We start from the raw sequence: 18,115 nt of genomic DNA, 5'->3' as shown, positions 1-18,115 counted from the left end.
TACCCATGTTAGGGAAGTTTTCAACTATAATCTCTTCAAATATTTCCTCAGTCCCGTTTTTTTCCCTCTTTTTCTTCTGGGACTCCTATAATTTGAATGTTGTTGTGTTTAATGTTGTCCCAGAGGTCTCTGTAATAGTCCTCAATTCTTTTCATTCTCTTTTCTTTATTCTGCTCTGCAGTAGTTATTTCCACTCTCTTATCTTCCAGGTCATTTATCCATTCTTCTGCCTCAGTTATTCTGCTATTGATTCCTTCTAGAGAATTTAATTTCATTTATTGTGTTGTTCATCATTGTTTGTTTGCTCTTTAGTTCTTCTAGGTCCTTGTTAAACATTTCTTGTATTTTCCCTATTCTATTTCCAAGATTTTGGATCATCTTTACTACCATTACTGTGAATTCTTTTTCAGGTAGGCTGCCTATTTCCTCTTCATTTGTTTTGTCTGGTGAGTTTTTACCTTGCTCCTTCATCTGCTGTGTGTTTCTCTGTCTTCTTATTTTGCTTAAATTACTGTGTTTGGGGTCTACTTATCGCAGTCTGCAGGTTCGTAGTTCCTGTTTTTTTTCGTGTCTGCCCCCAGTGGGTAAGGTTGATTCAGTGGCTTGTGTAGGTTTCCTGGTGGAGGGGACTGGTGCCTGTGTTCTGGTGGATGAGACTGGATCTTGTCTTTCTGGTGGGCAGGACCACATCCGGTGGTGTGTTTTGGGGTGTCTGTGAACTTATTATGATTTTAGGCAGCCTCTCTGCTAATGGGTGAGGCTGTGTTCCTGTCTTGCTAGTTGTTTGGCATAGGGTGTCCAGCACTGTAACTTGCTGGTCATTGAGTGGAACTGAGTCTTAGCGTTGAGATGGAGATCTCTGAGAGAGCTTTCGCCGTTTGATATTACGTGGGGTTGGAAATTCTCTGGTGAACCAATGTCCTGAACTTGGCTCTCCCACCTCAGAGGCACAGGCCTGCCACCCGGCCAGAGCACCAAGACCCTGTCAGCCACATGGCTCAGAAGATAACAGAGAAAAAAAGAAAGAAGGAAAAAAATAAATAAATAAAGTAATTAAAGTAGAAAAAAATTCTTAAAAATAAAAAAAATTAAAAAGTAATTTAAAAAGAGAAAGAAAGAACAGAGCAAACAAACCAAAGAACAAATCCACCAATTATAACAAGCACTAAAAAACTATACTAAAAAACAAACAAAAAACGGACAGTCAGAACCCTAGGACAAATGGCAAAAGCAAAGCTATACAAACAAAATCACACAAAGAAGCATACACATACACACTCACAAAAAGAGAAAAAGGAAAAAAAAATATATATATAACAAAAAAGGAAGAGAGCAACCAAATCAATAAACAAATCTACCAATGATAATAAACTCTAAATACTAAAGTAAGATAAACATAAAACCAGAAACAAATAGATGCAGAAAGCAAACCCCACATCTACAGTTGCTCCCAAAGTCCACTGCCTCAATTCGGGATGATTCATTGTCTATTCAGGTATTCCAGATGCAGGGTACATCAAGCTGACTGAGGAGATTTAATCCGCTGCTCCTGAGGCTTCATGGAGAGATTTCCCTTTCTCTTCTTTGTTCGCCCAGCTCCTGTGCTTCAGCTTTGGATTTGGCCCTGCCTATGTGTGTAGGTCGCCTGAGGGCATCTGTTCCCTGCCCAGACAGGATGGGGTTAAAGTAGCAGCTGATTAGGCGGCTCTGGTTCACTCAGGCCAGGGCTAGGGGAGGAGTACGGAATGCGGGGCGAGCCTTAAGCGGCCGAGGCCAGTGTGACGTTGCAATAGCCTGAGGCACACCATGTGTTCTCCCTCGGAAATTGTCCCTGGATCATGGGACCCTGGCAGTGGCGGGCTGCACAGGCTCCCTGGAGGGGAGGTGTGGATAGTGACCTGTGCTCGCACACAGGCTTCTTGTTGGCGGCAGCAGCAGCATCTCATGCCCGTCTCTGGTGTCCGTTCTGATAGCCGCAGCTCAACGCAGCTCGAACCCATCTCTGGAGCTTGTTTAGGCGGTGCTCAGAATCCCCTCTCCTTGCGCACAATGAAACAAAGAGGCAAGGAAAAATCGCTTGCCTCTTTGGCAGTTCCATACTTTTTCCCGGACACACTCTCTACTAACTGTGACGCACTAGCCCCCTTCAGGCTGTGTTCACACAGCCAACCCCAGTCCTCTCCCTGGATCTGACCAAAGCCCAAGCCTCAGCTCCCAGCCCCCACCCGTCCCAGTGGGTGAGCAGACAAGCCTCTCGGGCTGGTGAGTGCTGGTCGGCACTGATCCTCTGTGCGGGAATCTTTCCGCTTTGCCCTCCGCACGTCTGTGACTGCGCTCTCCTCCGCGGCTCCGAAGCTTCCCCCCTCCGCCACCCGCAGTCTCCGCTCACGAAGGGGCTTCCTAGTGTGTGGAAACCTTTCCTCCTTCACAGCTCCCTCCCCGAGGTGCAGGTCCCATCCCTATTTTTTGTTTCTGTTTTTCCTTTTTTCATTTTTCATTTTCCCTACCCAGGTACGTGGGGAGTTTCTTGCCTTTTGGGAGGTCTGAGGTCTTCTGCCAGCGTTCAGTAGGTGTTCTGTAGGAGTTGTTCCACATGTAGATGTAGTTTTGATGTATTTGTGGGTAGGAAGGTGATCTCCACATCTTACTCCTCTGCCATCTTGAAGGTGCCCCCCCCCCAGACTTTATATCATTGATATTATTGACATGTATGAATTTAAAATATGTATTTTTAACATTGCAGACTACTGAGGAAAATTAAGGAAAATTGTTTATTTTTTACACTAGAAATAATATACTTTAAGCTGAGGAAATTCTACATTATAAAATGGTATAGTTTGTTGTAGGAAAAAAATAAGAGTACTGGATAGGCATCTTGGTTTTCATATACTTCCCTATTACAGATGAGAAAATCTAAGTTCACAGAGACCAAGCAAAATTTCTAAGGCCATAAAGGAAGATGATTATAGAATGATTACCAAAAACCGAGGTTTCTGAGTCCAGGTCAGTTACTTACCCATCATGGCCTTGGATGCATTTGGTCATTTTTTTCCAAAACACTGGTTTGTTTAATGGGGCAAAAATGAATCAGTTGTTAGACCAAGGGAGCCACTCAAATCTGAGAGATTTATACAATGTTATGAGGGTATAAATTCCAAGTCTACATAGGGTAAATGAGGAAACTGAAGGCTATAGAAGTAATTTGGCCATAGTCACTCAGGAAGATAAGGACTGATGTAGAGACAGAAACAAGTTCTGCTTCCTGACCTATTTTCCTTCATAGGAAGCTTGATGGCATCCCTTCTGAGAGAAAAATCAAATGATACTATGTTTTCAGGTAAACAGATTTTGATCCACAAAATTCATAATTGTCTGTAATCTGGTCTCTATTTTGCTTTGCTTGTGTTTATTTTGATTTGTTTTTCATCCCTGCCATTAAGTTGGCTTATGCTTTTAAAATTTATATTAAATAAAATTTAATATAAATTAAATAAGTGCCTTCCATGTGATGGGAATTATGCTGGCTATTTTCATATATCTTTTCTATCAATTCCTCATAGTAACATTGAATTTAGTTGCATTAGTCCCAATTAATAAAAACAATTATTAAAGCTATGACTTACATAGTCCACATTCAGAGCAGTTGGAATTCTAAAAAAAAAAATGTGGTCTGACGATTGAAAAGTGATTTAAGGGTCTTTACTTAGATTTTTAAAATGTTTGGGAAATCTCCCTTTATGCATTTATCCTGGAGACACCTTAGTAATGCACTGTAATTCTATGGTTTGTTTCTATTTGAAGTTCACAATAAGTTTTGAAGATTTCTTAGATTGTTAAATTGTGACCTGCAAAAAATATTAAAATAATCAGTTTCAAATACAATTTCACAAACAATAAATTTAGCTAAGGGAAAAACACCTATAAATATTTAAACTTGAAAGATGTCTTGTGACTGGTAATGGAATATTATGTGAGGTTTTATCTACTCCATAGCTCAAGTTCACTTTAGCAGATGTTGTATAAGCCTGTTAGGGACATAATCTCTGTAATCATTTCATTTTTCAGGAAGACTCCAGATGCTTGACTGTAACTGTACTCATGTTCTCAAAAGATGTGTCTTATTTCTGTAGAAACATAGACAATAAATTAAAGGAAGTGATTTTTGATACTATATTTAATGTAGTAACTGTACATGTTGAACATTCTTGACAAAGGAATTGTGAGTAATGAATTTATTCAGGTTTCCCAGAAATTTTATGAGTGTCTGGCCTCACCCTGTGATAAGCAGTAGTGATAGAAGGATGAATGAAGCAAAAACCCATCCTTCAAGGAACTTGCAAACTATTAAGGTAGACACACTTTGAAAAGATGATTTATAACACATTAAGATAAGGGATAAATGAAACTATATAATACCAAAGGAGGAAACAATATTTGCAATAGTGATCACAGCAATGTATGTTAACATTTATTGAGCTAGTAATATATGCCAGAGTTTTAAATGTTTTCTTTGACTTATCTCATTTATTCCAATTTGAAATCCTGTGATGGGTAATTTACCTAAATAATCTTTTTTAATCCACAATTTTTTTTAATAAATTTATTTATTTTTATTTTTGGCTGCATTGGGTTTTCGTTGCTGCACTTGGGCTTTCTTTAGTTGCGTCGAGCAGGGGCTGCTCTTCATGTGGTGCATAGGCTTCTCATTGCGGTGGCTTCTCTTGTTGTGGAGCACAGGCTCTAGGCATGCGGGCTTCAGTAGTTGTGGCTTGCGGGCTCTACAGCACTGGCTCAGTAGTTGTGGCGCAAGGGTTCAGTTGCTCTGCGGCATGTGGGATCTTCTCGGACCAGGGCTTGAACCCGTGTCCCCTGCATTGGCAGGCTGATTCTTAACCACTGCACCACCAGGGAAAGCCCCTTAATCCACAAATATTTACTGCACTTGTACAATAATCTTATTTTACACATGAAGGCAGAAAGTTTTAGAGGGATTTAGTTGTCTAAGGTCACAAGGTAGATCACACAGTGAAACAGGGTAATTTGATGGGAGTTTAATAAAGGAGTTATCTATAAAGTTTGGGTAAAGAACAAGGGGTAGTAGTGTACCACTGGGTTACCTAGAGTAGGGAGTATGCAGTTTTGCCACCCACCTGTATATAGGGTCAGGAGCGGAAGGAGTTAAAGGAACCTGGAGAGGTGTAACTGGATAAAGAGATCTATATGATAAAAGCTGTTGCATTTGTTAGGGAGTACCACAGTACCCAGGAGGAAAGGAGCCAGGGGTATAAATATCCCAACATCTCTCTTCCTTGGCTAAGAACTACTGTTGGTGCCTCCATGGCTAAAACCACCTGCAAGCCAGAGGTCAAGGGATAATTATGTAGTCCTAAGAAAGGTAGAGATTGGCTGGGAGTATATATGAGGCAAGGTAATTGGTACATAACCAAAAGAGTGGAGAAGAGCACACATTCAGAGGAAGGTTAGGTGTTCGACTGACTGAGGGTGAGGCTAAGCTGAAAGAGATGGGGCTGATGAAGAACTCTCTTTCATCACTTTTACATTCCTCCATAGCACCTTCATACTCATATCTTTAGCAAAATGTTTTTTTTCAAAATTATATACATGAAAGTCATATGGGACAAATATGATAAAACATGAGTAAAGAAAGTTGACGTAGGGGAATATTGGGAAAATTTTGTCAGATAACCAGTGGCATTCACAACACTTCCATTTATTCATGGATATATGTTGAATATCCACTATGAGTTTGGCATTGCTCAAAAGGCTATTTATTTCTTCAGAGAGCTGTGAGTGCAGATAAAAAAGACAAGTAAATCAATGATTACAGTACCTCATGAGAAGCGTATGTAAAACACACACACACAAGATGCTATGGGAAGAAGAGAAGGACTTAATATTTTACAAATATCGTTTCACATAATCCTCACCACTATCTATAAAGGTGCTATTTTTATTGACATTTTACAAATGAGTTAAATGAAACTGAGATCAGTTAAGTAACTTATCTAAGATCTGACAGCAAATAAATGCTACAATCATATCTGGTTCCAAAGTCCATGTTCAAATTCCTATTATAAAAATACTTCCCTTTGTGTCAGGCAACAAAGATAGATAATTTGGCGGTACTCAGAAAGTGGGGGTAAACTATGGTTGTAGATAGAGACAATGTCATGGGTTTTAAGCAGGTCATAATATTTTCCTTATGATGTAGTTGACTGTTCTGATCCTTTGGTCAGTTATTCATATTTTTTGAAAAATAAGCAAGGTATTATGTCCAATCTAATTCAGGTTTCACTAAAGATATAGGTGCATGTGTTCCATCCTGCTCATAAGGTTTCATAGCCTTTCTGCCTATGCTCAGTCCTCATATTAGAAGTTATTTATGTTCCTGGCACATCATATATTATCCACTATGACAGCACTAATGTGCATAACCCTCTTTCGGCTCACTACACATTCATCTGTCATGTAGGACTCTCCATTTCTCCTAAAAAGACTAGTGAATGTTAACTCTTAAGGATAATTTTCTGCCATCAAGTATGAATGAGTATTCCATAGTTAAGAATTATGAGAAATATTAAACCCACATTATGAAATAGAGTAAATAAAGCTTGGAAAATTGTCAATCTTTTGTTTGTCTCTCCATTCAATCATGACATCATATTCATGCTATTTTAGTCTTTGAAACCTTTTAAAATATAACTATAGGAAACTGCTATCATGTAGTTAAGAAAGACTGATAACACATTTGCCTTAATGCTACTTGACTTTTATTTTAATATTACAAAGCATTGTATAAGTAACTGCAGTAGAAAGAGATGCAGTAGAAAAATATTAGACATTTGAAGAAACAAAGAAATAAAGTAAATTTTATTTAGTACCTACTATGTGCCAGACAATACTGTTGTCATAAAATTATAGATTAGAAATGATTCAGAATTTTAAAAATGCTCCTATTATTTGTTGTTTTCGTCTGCATTTCTTAAATGGTTAATCCAGTTCCTTTTTCACCATGCCAAATGGGTAAGTCCTCAGAAAAGGACGGATGATTTCAAAGAGAATATGAAGTTTTTTTCTTGGAACGTGCATTTCCTTTTAATGTAGAATTTCTTATCATATTTCCTAGCATTGCTCATATTTTCACATTTGAGAATTCTCCAAGGTCATAGTACTTTGACTGCTTTTTTTTCTGTTTTCTATTATCTATGTCCTAAATATCCAGTGTGAATTTCTTCACCAAATATTACTGATTTTTTTAGAAATATTACCACTTAATGTCAAGCACAGCACTTTTACTGATTGGTATTTTTTTTCCCATTGGTTAGATTCTTATTTTAAATGTGTTCTATTCTTTATTAGAATGTGAACTCTGTGCTTCTGATTTTATCCCCTGATAATGGGAATAAAAAGACCTGAATCACTCCACAGTGTTGGTAATTAATCCCACCTGTTTTCAACACCAAGTTCCACATAGAATATTTATCACCTTGGTGATTTCAGTTATACTTCTCTAATTTGTTACCATTAATTAAAGTTTTAGTAATAGTGATGAGTTATTGACTTCTGAGCTCAAGGAAACAGCATAATATAGATGGAAGTGTGGATGAATAAAATCATAGAAAGCTTTGTAGAAAAGTGTGATTAGAAAGAAGCAAAAACAAGAAAGAAAAAAATGAATTGAGAAACACTTATTGCTCCACTGCCATTTCTGAGTTATTGTATAGATATGGCAAAACTTGATCAAAGTGTTAGAATTTAATTCAAATTCTAAGTGAGCAAATAAATGACTTTTCTAATTAATGGTTCCCTTTCTTATAAGCACTTAAGTTTTGGAGAGGAGATGGAAAACAGAAGACTTCCTTGGGAAGTGGTCAGGATACTGAAGTAAATTATATAACTTTAATGTAGAAAAACCTCTAAAACACATTATTATAAAATTAATTATAACAACAATAAAAATAAACAACTAAGTCTGTGTTACGTATACATATTTATTGTGAGGTCCCTATGATAGCTCGTTTTTCTTCATTCTCCACTTCACTCTACCCACAATTCTACTGGAGATGCAAAATAATTATAACTCATAGGTCATGCCCTCAAATGATTATTTTTTACTTGGAGGTCAAGGCTTAAACAAAAGCCAAGTGAATTAACGATAATGTGATCAGCATCAAATGTCATAGAGTTCAAAGGAGCAAGATCATTGTGAAGTTACATGGTCACAGGAAAATTCTTGGGGGATTGGTGTTCTAAGGATGAAAATTCCTGGGGGGATTGGAAAATTCCCCTGGGGGATTGGTGTTCTAAGGATGTGCAGAGTTTAATAACAACTCTAACAGTGACAACAGATATGTATTGAACATTCCTCTATGTGCTAGACAATATTTATTATATAAATTTTATTGATGAGGATATTGAGTCATAGATAAAATAACTGGCTCAGAGAGAGTGAGATGAGAGTTATTTTTTGGGGGGAAAACAATGAAGAAAGTGGTGTGCAGGTGATGTTCTTAGTGTGCATCATTTTTTTCATAGTTACTCTCCACCATCTAGAGCAAAAACTTGATGTTGGGAGTCATGGAATCTAAGTTTAGAGATGCACTGATGAGGACTTTGATAGATAGGCAAGGGATTAAAATTTAATCTGGAATCAATACTTTAGAACAATTAATACAACCATGAGTTGGCAGAGTTTGAGTGGTCGGTGACTGATTCATTAGAAAGCTGATTCTGTTAAGTATCTAATTTTAAATCGTGGCATTGAGGACTGATAGGAAATCATAGTCATGGCAGTCAGGAAGACTTGGAAGAAACACACTCATTGAAAATGCAAACAGAGGAATAAAAATGTATACAGGATAATGACTCAGACAAGGGTGAGAAGAAGAACAGTGGCTGAACATCTATTATAAGCCAACAACTGTAATTATTAATTAAGTTGTAACTTCTCCAAGCTTCTCACAAAGTCTCCATGAAAACCATGAGTATTGCCAATGAATATATCAAAACTAATATGGCTCAGAGAATACCCTGCACAAGTTTATACAGCTCAGATATGGGAGAGTTGGATTTTCTTGAGCCCAATCACCTCAAAATCTAAAGTTATTTCCAATTCTCCAGGCATCCCTCCTGAGGCATTGAAAGGTATTAGCTTAATTAAAATCTTAAGAATGTGCCCAAACTGGCATGAGTAAGGCTATAAAATGGGGTTTTTGAAGTACCCTCAGATAAACAGAAAGCTCTGTAATTTACATTTCATCACATCAGCCTTAATTACAGTGTAACATGTTGACATTGGTTGAGTAATCTTCATTTTATATTTTTTTGCCCTTAGTCCATCTTGTTCTTATTTCTATAATATTGTTTGAATAGTTTCCAGATTGGACCCAAAAGCATTCTATGTAGGAAGTTATGGCTAAAACATTCATCTTAACATCTCTTCTCCTTATGGAAATGCAGATTCTCTCTTGTGAAGCGAACTAATTAATGTCCCTTTCCTGCACAATATACAAATGGCACATAAATATTTAATGGCCTGGTTTAGCATTTTTATTAGACTCTATGATACATCAAACTATACACTGTTTAAAAGCTGAATCTAAATGATACCGTGCTTTCGAAAACCCCATCATGTATGATGTATTTTACCAATAAAATTTAAAGAAAACATTTAGGCTGTACTGAGAATAAACTATTATTCTTTACTTATTCTATGACTTGAACTTGAGCATTCACCAATAACTCTTTACACTTTTATTAGTAGTAAGTAATACTGGATGAGCCAGATAGGATATAAAATTACCCAAGATTATCCTATATAATGTGATCAGTCCTGCCTTTTAAGAATTCCCTGGAGATAAGCCTAGGAAAGTGTTCAATAGTTTTGAGATTACCTCTTCAAAAGCGCCATCTCCTCATTTCAACTTTAGCTATCTGCCTTCCCATTGTCCATTCTCCTTTAGTCTCTAGATGCTCCTACATCTAATTCTGCCCTCTTGAGGTATCAGGTTTTTAGGGTTTGCTTTCAGAATTTCCAAATATCCTCTGCTGTTGCAGACTGCAATGAGCCAACAACTTCTCAGCAAGGTCTCACCACCACTATAAGCACCTAGTCTTCATCATCGTTTTGGGTTCACCATACTACTGGTTCTACTCTTTCAGACAAACCATGTTTAGGAATACTAGTTCTATGAGCTGTCTTCAAACTCCCCATATGGTTGAAAGCTTTGACAAGTGGTTTATATGTGGCCCAACTTATAATTTATGTGAAATGTTAACAGTGAGGTTCAACCAAAAGAAGACACAAAGACAAATCCTATCAATTTCACCTTCAATTTTCTTGTAGCTCAACGTGGGGTCTGACCTCCAAACCTAACACAGCTAAGTTGATAACCAGTTATTAAAATGGTAAATGATTCTAATATTTTGTCCTATTTAAGGAATTAGTATTCTAAAGATTATTTGCTTTTAAGAATTTTGATGGTATACAATACACTGACAACATGTGGAGAAAAACTGATAAAGGGCAGAAAGTACAATTAATGAACCCTGGAGTAGAGCTTTCCAAGAGGAGGAAAAATAAATATCTAGGTCTAATATTCACTATCCAAATGTCACTGTGCTATCTTTGTGTTCCCAGTTGAAACAATGTCAGAGTAGAGGCCTGAGAAGAGGTTTCTTCAGGTACCTTAAGTGTTACATAAGGACCAGTCATTGGATCTTTGAGAATCTAAAACTTAGAGCATGTGTGGAATTCAGGGAGATTGATTTTGTGATGTTATGAGAACTGTTGTTGCTGTTTTTTACTTAGACGAATCTCTAAAAATATAACAACCATGCCAAAGAGTCCCTATGTTGCCGATCCATTAAAGTGTTCATGGTCAGGATACTAGAGGATGCCTGAAGCAGAGAATGGTATGGATAAGTGATTATAAAGCTTTTTCCCAAACCTAAGATGTTGTGACGTTCACTTTATAAATGGTTTGAGTTATACTAACCTAGATTTGGAACCCCCTAGCTGATATATCAGAAAGTTTTTCCCAATTATACTAAACAAGTTGCAGGGCCCAAATGCAGCATGTTACTTCATGTTTCCTTGCCTTTATTAATTATGTTCCTTTCACCTATGATGTCTTACTCTTCTTTGCTAATTTTTCTTTCTTCCGTGAAGATTCCTGTGAGTGGTTAAGTATATTAGCATTATTTACTTACAGAGTATTTGGGGGTTTATTTCATAGCTCGAGGCATAGTAGTTGTTCAGTAATCATCTGCTTTTGTCATTTTGTTGCTATATCTTCCTCAACGGAAAACCTTTCTTGACCTCACCCTTCCCATATCCAGCTCAAAGACTCAAGTACTATTTGTCAAGCTGTTGGTTTTTTCTACTCTTGTTGATTCTATTGTTGTTATTATTATTACTACATACTTCTTAGTAAATCACAGATTAGGCAAGTGGGGATATATACATAGGAGCAAATTAAAATATGTATATTTTTAATTTTATAGAATATCATGTTTCTTTGTAGAACCAGTCTTGTTTGTTATTATATTGGCATAATTATGGTATTAAACCATCATAAACTTTTATGCCTGGATGTAGGTCTGTTGGTGAATACCTCTTGGGGGTACTATTTACATCTACATTTAATGCAAATGAAAGTCTGTGGAAAACAGTGTCACCTCTAAACATGTGCAGTAATGTAGCATTGCCTGGGATGTGTCCCAGAAATTGGGTAGTTACCAAACTCACTTAACTTCATATAGGTACCTTAAGACTCAACAAATTTATAAAACAGGACCCATTTTACACAGTTATTTAGTTGGGTGAAATCTGATCTTCCCTTTGTTCAATGCTGATCCAGACTCTGTTTCATGATGAGAAGAGACATTGCATACAAAAGGCCCCATTATGCTGTCAGAATCGCAATTTATGGTCATGGCTCACTTTACCTACATAATTAAAATATTGTTCACATATATATAACTTTTCCATTGTGGATATTATGGCTAGAAAGCCAAGAGGTCACTCCTTTATCTTTGACATGCTATTCCATCACACATATCAGTAAGCCAAAGAAAAGAGGGAAAAGGAAAGAAAGTGAGATCAAAATTCTATTTCCTGGTTGGCTTGATTTATTTTGCTGCCTGTCTCCATGTCTTTGTTTCCTTTGTTGGGTTTTTTCCTATGGTGGGTTTTTTTTTCATCGCTTTTGAGTCATAAGATTGAAGAATCAGGTAATAAAAGCTTTACACATTCAAACCTATGATTGAATGTCTTACACAATTTCATGGGAATAACAGTTCCCCCAAAGAACTGTGAACCCAGGGGTCCAAGATTAAGTATTCTCACTCTATGAATTTTATATTCTGGCTGAGGAGGTTGTGTGAATACCATGCAGCAATCTGTCACAAATGTTCATTGCCCATATGCTGAATATGGGATTCCCAGGTTTTTTGACTAGTTCAGCTCATGCTGTCTATATATGACATACTTGGTGTCACATTAGTATAACTATGGCATTAGACGGTCATAAACTTGTATGCCTGGACATAGGTCTGCCCAGTGCACACCTCCTGGTGGTACTATTTAAATACATATACTACAGAGCATGCAAACTCAAGTTCCTGGAGCACAATGTAACCCCTAAAGTTGTGTAATAATGCAACAATACAGGAAGTATGGTTTTTCCAGGAAAATTCACCCCAGGCCAAATTTGTCTGGATGTCAAAGAAAAAACACTGCCATGCTGAACTGGAGTCTAATGAAGTTTATACTCTTGATTATGAAGAGATTTTTATTACACTCACTCCAACAAAATGTTAAATAAGGGTGATGCAAAACATAAACATGATATCTATATAGTTAAACACTTTGGATAATTTTAAAGTTCACAGCTTATGTTTTAAAACTATGTACTTGCTTCTATATCATATTCAACTTCCAATAGGTTTACTCATTTGAAGAATTCCTTTGAAACTAGAGAAAAGAGAACAGGATTAAAAAAAATTGTAACAGCTAATGTTTAAATCCTTTTGCAAACACCATAAGCATAACAGAGTGTTAAAATATGTCAATCATATTTAATTCACCAAGATTTTCAAGTATACCATTGTACCGCAAATAATTTCATATAAGGTTCTAATTTCAAACCTGAACATCTTAACATATGATTTGAACTAACTCTCCTCATACTAAAATAAAAATATCTACATATTTGAAGAGGAAAAAAACTTCTTTAAAGTTATATTTTCTTAAACTTACAATGAATAATTTACTTGCTAAACAATGGCATATTGTTTCTAATTTATCGAGAGGCAAAATTAAACTACGGACAAATGAGATTCATTCCACCAAAACTTTTTTGTTAAAAGGTAGATTTCATTACAGAATGTTTAAGTGCCGTCAAAAGAGCTTGAAGCACACATGCTACTTTGGTGTTCATGATAATTAGAACACATCACAAATCTTTATCTTTAATAACAAATCTTTCAATGTTATTTCACAGTTATGCTGTAATGGGAGGAGGACTTAAATCAATGTTTCACCTTAAGAGTGAAAAATCAATTATTTCCTTTTCTTGACTACAAATATCCATATCATCAGGATAAGTAATATATTGCAATTATATTACTACCAGAAAAACAGAGAAAACCCTTTTTGTATATTACTGTAATCTATCCTTTCTAATTATTATTTAGCATAATATGCTTTTATGGCTTCACAATCAGATAGCTCCTAGCACCAAACCCCAACTCTACCATTTCCTAATTATATGCCTTTGGCACGTTATCTTGACTCTGAAACCCAGCTTTCTCGCATGCAAAATGAAATTAAGTATACCTATTGCTTAAGGTTGCTTTGAGGATAGACTACAGTAGTACATTTTATAAAACAGCACTGATTTTTTAGTTAAAAATGACAGTATAAGGACTTTTTTATTTCTCTCTCATTTATGATACATCCAAGTCAAGAACAATAATAATACTACCATCAGAATATATAATATCAATAGCAAAACAGAATGGAAAGTAATGCTCTATTATTATTATTTTTTAACATCTTTATTGGAGTATAATTGCTTTACAATGGTGTGTTAGTTTCTGCTTTATAACAAAGTGAATCAGTTATACATATACATATGTTCCCATATCTCTTCCCTCTTGTGTCTCCCTCCCTCCCACCCTCCCTATCCCACCCCTCCAGGTGGTCAAAAGCACCGAGCTGATCTCCCTGTGCTATGCGGCTGCTTCCCACTAGCTATCTACCTTACGTTTGGTAGTGTATATATGTCCATGCCTCTCTCTCGCTTTGTCACACCTTCCCCTTCCCCCTCCCCATATCCTGAAGTCCATTCTCTAGTAGGTCTAGTAGGACACAGTCTTTATTCCTGTCTTACCCCTAGGTTCTTCATGACAGTTTTTTTTTTCTTAAATTCCATATATATGTGTTAGCATATGGTATTTGTCTCTCTCTTTCTGACTTCCTTCACTCTGTATGACAGACTCTAGGTCTATCCACCTCATTACAAATAGCTAAATTTCGTTTCTTTTTATGGCCGAGTAATATTCCATTGTATATATGTGCCACATCTTCTTTATCCATTCATCCGATGATGGACACTTAGGTTGAGTCCATCTCCAGGCTATTGTAAATAGAGCTGCAATGAACATTTTGGTACATGACTCTTTTTGAATTATGGTTTTCTCAGGGTATATGCCCAGTAGTGGGATTGCTGGGTCATATGGTAGTTCTATTTGTAGTTTTTTAAGGAACCTCCATACTGTTCTCCACAGTGGCTGTATCAATTTACATTCCCACCAACAGTGCAAGAGGGTTCCCTTTTCTCCACACTCTCTCCAGCATTTATTGTTTCTAGATCTTTTGATGATGGCCATTCTGACTGGTGTGAGATGATATCTCATTGTAGTTTTGATTTGCATTTCTCTAATGATTAGTGACGTTGAGCATTCTTTCATGTGTTTGTTGGCAGTCTGTATATCTTCTTTGGAGAAATATCTATTTAGGTCTTCTGCCCATTTTTGGATTGGGTTGTTTGTTTTTTTGTTATTAAGCTGCATGAGCTGCTTGTAAATTTTGGAGATTAATCCTTTGTCAGTTGCTTCATTTGCAAATATTTTCTCCCATTCTGAGGATTGTCTTTTTGTCTTGTTTATGGTTTCCTTTGCTGTGCAAAAGCTTAAGTTTCATTAGGTCCCATTTGTTTATTTTTGTTTTTATTTCCATTTCTCTAGGAGGTGGGTCAAAAAGGATCTTGCTGTGATTTATGTCATAGAGTGTCCTGCCTATGTTTTCCTCTAAGAGTTTTATAGTGTCTGGCCTTACATTTAGGTCTTTAATCCATTTTGAGCTTATTTTTATGTATGGTGTTAGGGAGTGATCTAATCTCATACTTTTACATGTACCTGCCCAGTTTTCTCAGCACCACTTATTGAAGAGGCTGTCCTTTCTCCACTGTACATTCCTGCCTCCTTCATCAAAGATAAGGTGACCATATGTGCGTGGGTTTATCTCTGGGCTTTCTATCCTGTTCCATTGATCTATATTTCTGTTTTTGTGCCAGTACCATACTGTCTTGATTACTGTAGCTTTGTAGTATAGTCTGAAGTCAGGGAGCCTGATTCCTCCAGCTCCATTTTTCATTCTCAAGATTGCTTTGGCTATTCGGGGTCTTTTGTGTTTCCATACAAATTGTACAATTTTTTGTTCTAGTTCTGTGAAAAATGCCAGTGGTAGTTTGGTAGGGATTGCATTGAATCTGTAGATTGCTTTGGGTAGTATAGTCATTTTCACAATGTTGATTCTTCCAATCCAAAAACATGGTATATCTCTCCATCTATTCGTATCATCTTTAATTTCTTTCATCAGTGTCTTATAATTTTCTGCATACAGGTCTTTTGTCTCCTTAGGTAGGTTTATTCCTAGATATTTTATTCTTTTTGCTGCAGTGGTAAATGGGAGTGTTTTCTTGGTTTCACTTTCAGATTTTCATCATTAGTGTATAGGAATGCCAGAGATTTCTGTGCATTAATTTTGTATCCTGCTACTTTACCAAATTCATTGATTAGCTCTAGTAGTTTCTGGTAGTATCTTTAGGATTGTGTATGTATAGTATCATGTCATCAACAAACAGTGACAGCTTTACTTCTTCTTTTCCGATTTGGATTCCTTTTATTTCCTTTTCTTCTCTGATTGCTGTGAATGCTCTATTATTAATGGAATTAGGGAAGGAGAAATCCATGGCTATCAGCCATTAAGAAAAATAGTCTTTGAAACATAGAGAAATTTGGGCCACAAGAAAAATGGAGGGAACTTGAGAGTTGACTTAGAATACCTCAGTTCAGAAGCAAGATGGAAATTTCCCTGAAATAAGTATCAAGATCCAGAATTATTTACAAAGGTAAAACCTAGTGATATCGAGATACCATGGCATGAAAGAAATCAATACCACAGAATGGCACCAGAGATAGCACCAGCTGAGGTTAAGACTCTGCAAGTCAACAACCAAGATTTTCTGCGACCCAGGCCCCTGTGAACTGAGAAGGCAGATTGTGAGTTGAAGTGAGAAAGGAAGGGGAGTAGAGACTACCAGATCATTTCACCACCACAATCCAGTGCTTCAAGACCCACTGACATGATACCCAGAGCAGAGATGTCCTTTTTTCTTTTTTTTTTTTTTCGGTACGCAGGCCTTTCACTGTTGTGGCCTCTCCCGTTGCAGAGCACGGGCTCCGGACGCACAGGCTCAGCGGCCATGGCTCACGGGCCCAGCCGCTCCGCGGCATGTGGGGTCTTCCCGGACCAGGGCACAAACCCGTGTCCCCTGCATCGGCAGGCGGACTCTCAACCACTGCGCCACCAGGGAAGCCCAGAGATGTCCTTTTGAGGCAGAAGACAGAACAAAATAGGTTACAGAGTTTTTTCGACGTAAAATTAATGATTGCTTTTTTATAATTTTTCAGCAAATAAGCAGCAACTAGCTTCATCCATTCAAAATGGAGCTATGTAGGACCTTGGAAAGATCAAGTTTCCTCTGTTGGTTACTGCCAATGCGCATATGTGCAGTTGTGTGTGTGTGTTTGTATGTATTTTTGCACATACATACTTCGTATTTTCAATGTAGATTGATAAAGATGATTATTTGCTAATGTAGTATGGCTGCTCCAGACAATAAATCAGAGGATTAAAACCAAGGGGGGAAAGTGGTGGGGGGTGGTGGTGGTGGTGTGATGAATTGGGAGATTGGGATTGACATGTATACACTAATGTGTATAAAATTGATGACTAATAAGAACCTGCTGTATAAAAAAATAAAATTTAAAAATTAAAAAAAAAGAGAAGAGAGTGTTACACAGATCTTCAAAATGTACAGTTCTAATCTGTAATAAAAGAGCATCTCAAATCTAAAAAAAAAAAAAAAAAGAAAAGGAAGTGTGAAATGAATAAAAAAGCTGACCTTCCAGCAAATAAAAGGGGACTCCTGCTGCTGACTGTTTGAGCTGGTAAACTGGCCCCTGGATTCAGACGGAGATACCTGCTCTTCTTGGGTCTCAAGACTGCCTGGCTTTCAGACTGGAAATTACATCATTAGCCCTCCTGGTTCTCGGGCCTTTGGACTTGGGACAGAAACTACACATCGGCTCCTGGGTGTCCTGGGTGTCCTGCTTGCCAACTCACCCTTCAGATCTTGGGACTTGTCAGCCTCCATCATTGCACGATCCAACCTATTCCTTATAATAAGTCATATGTACGTGTGTATATATATATATATATATAATTCATTCCAGGTGGATGAGGCTTTCTGTTTTATAATTTGGGGTTTGTTTTTTTTTGGTTTTAATTGTAATAAGGTCATAGTATTTATATTACTTCAATCACACACATACACAACACACACACAATCTTACTGTTTCTATAACCATACTGTTTTGGGGGAAAAGAGGGAACTTATTTTGGCTTGAGAGATATGTAAACCTCCTTCCTATTATTAATGCTTCTGATTTGTCCTTGCATCTCCAGCGGCCTCTGTGGTTGCTATGGTGTTGCTTGCTGCCCTGAACCATGTGCCTATACTAA

Source organism: Globicephala melas, chromosome 19, assembly GCF_963455315.2.
Source record: "Globicephala melas chromosome 19, mGloMel1.2, whole genome shotgun sequence".
NCBI classification, from domain to species: domain Eukaryota; kingdom Metazoa; phylum Chordata; class Mammalia; order Artiodactyla; family Delphinidae; genus Globicephala; species Globicephala melas.
This window is presented reverse-complemented; position numbering follows the sequence as displayed.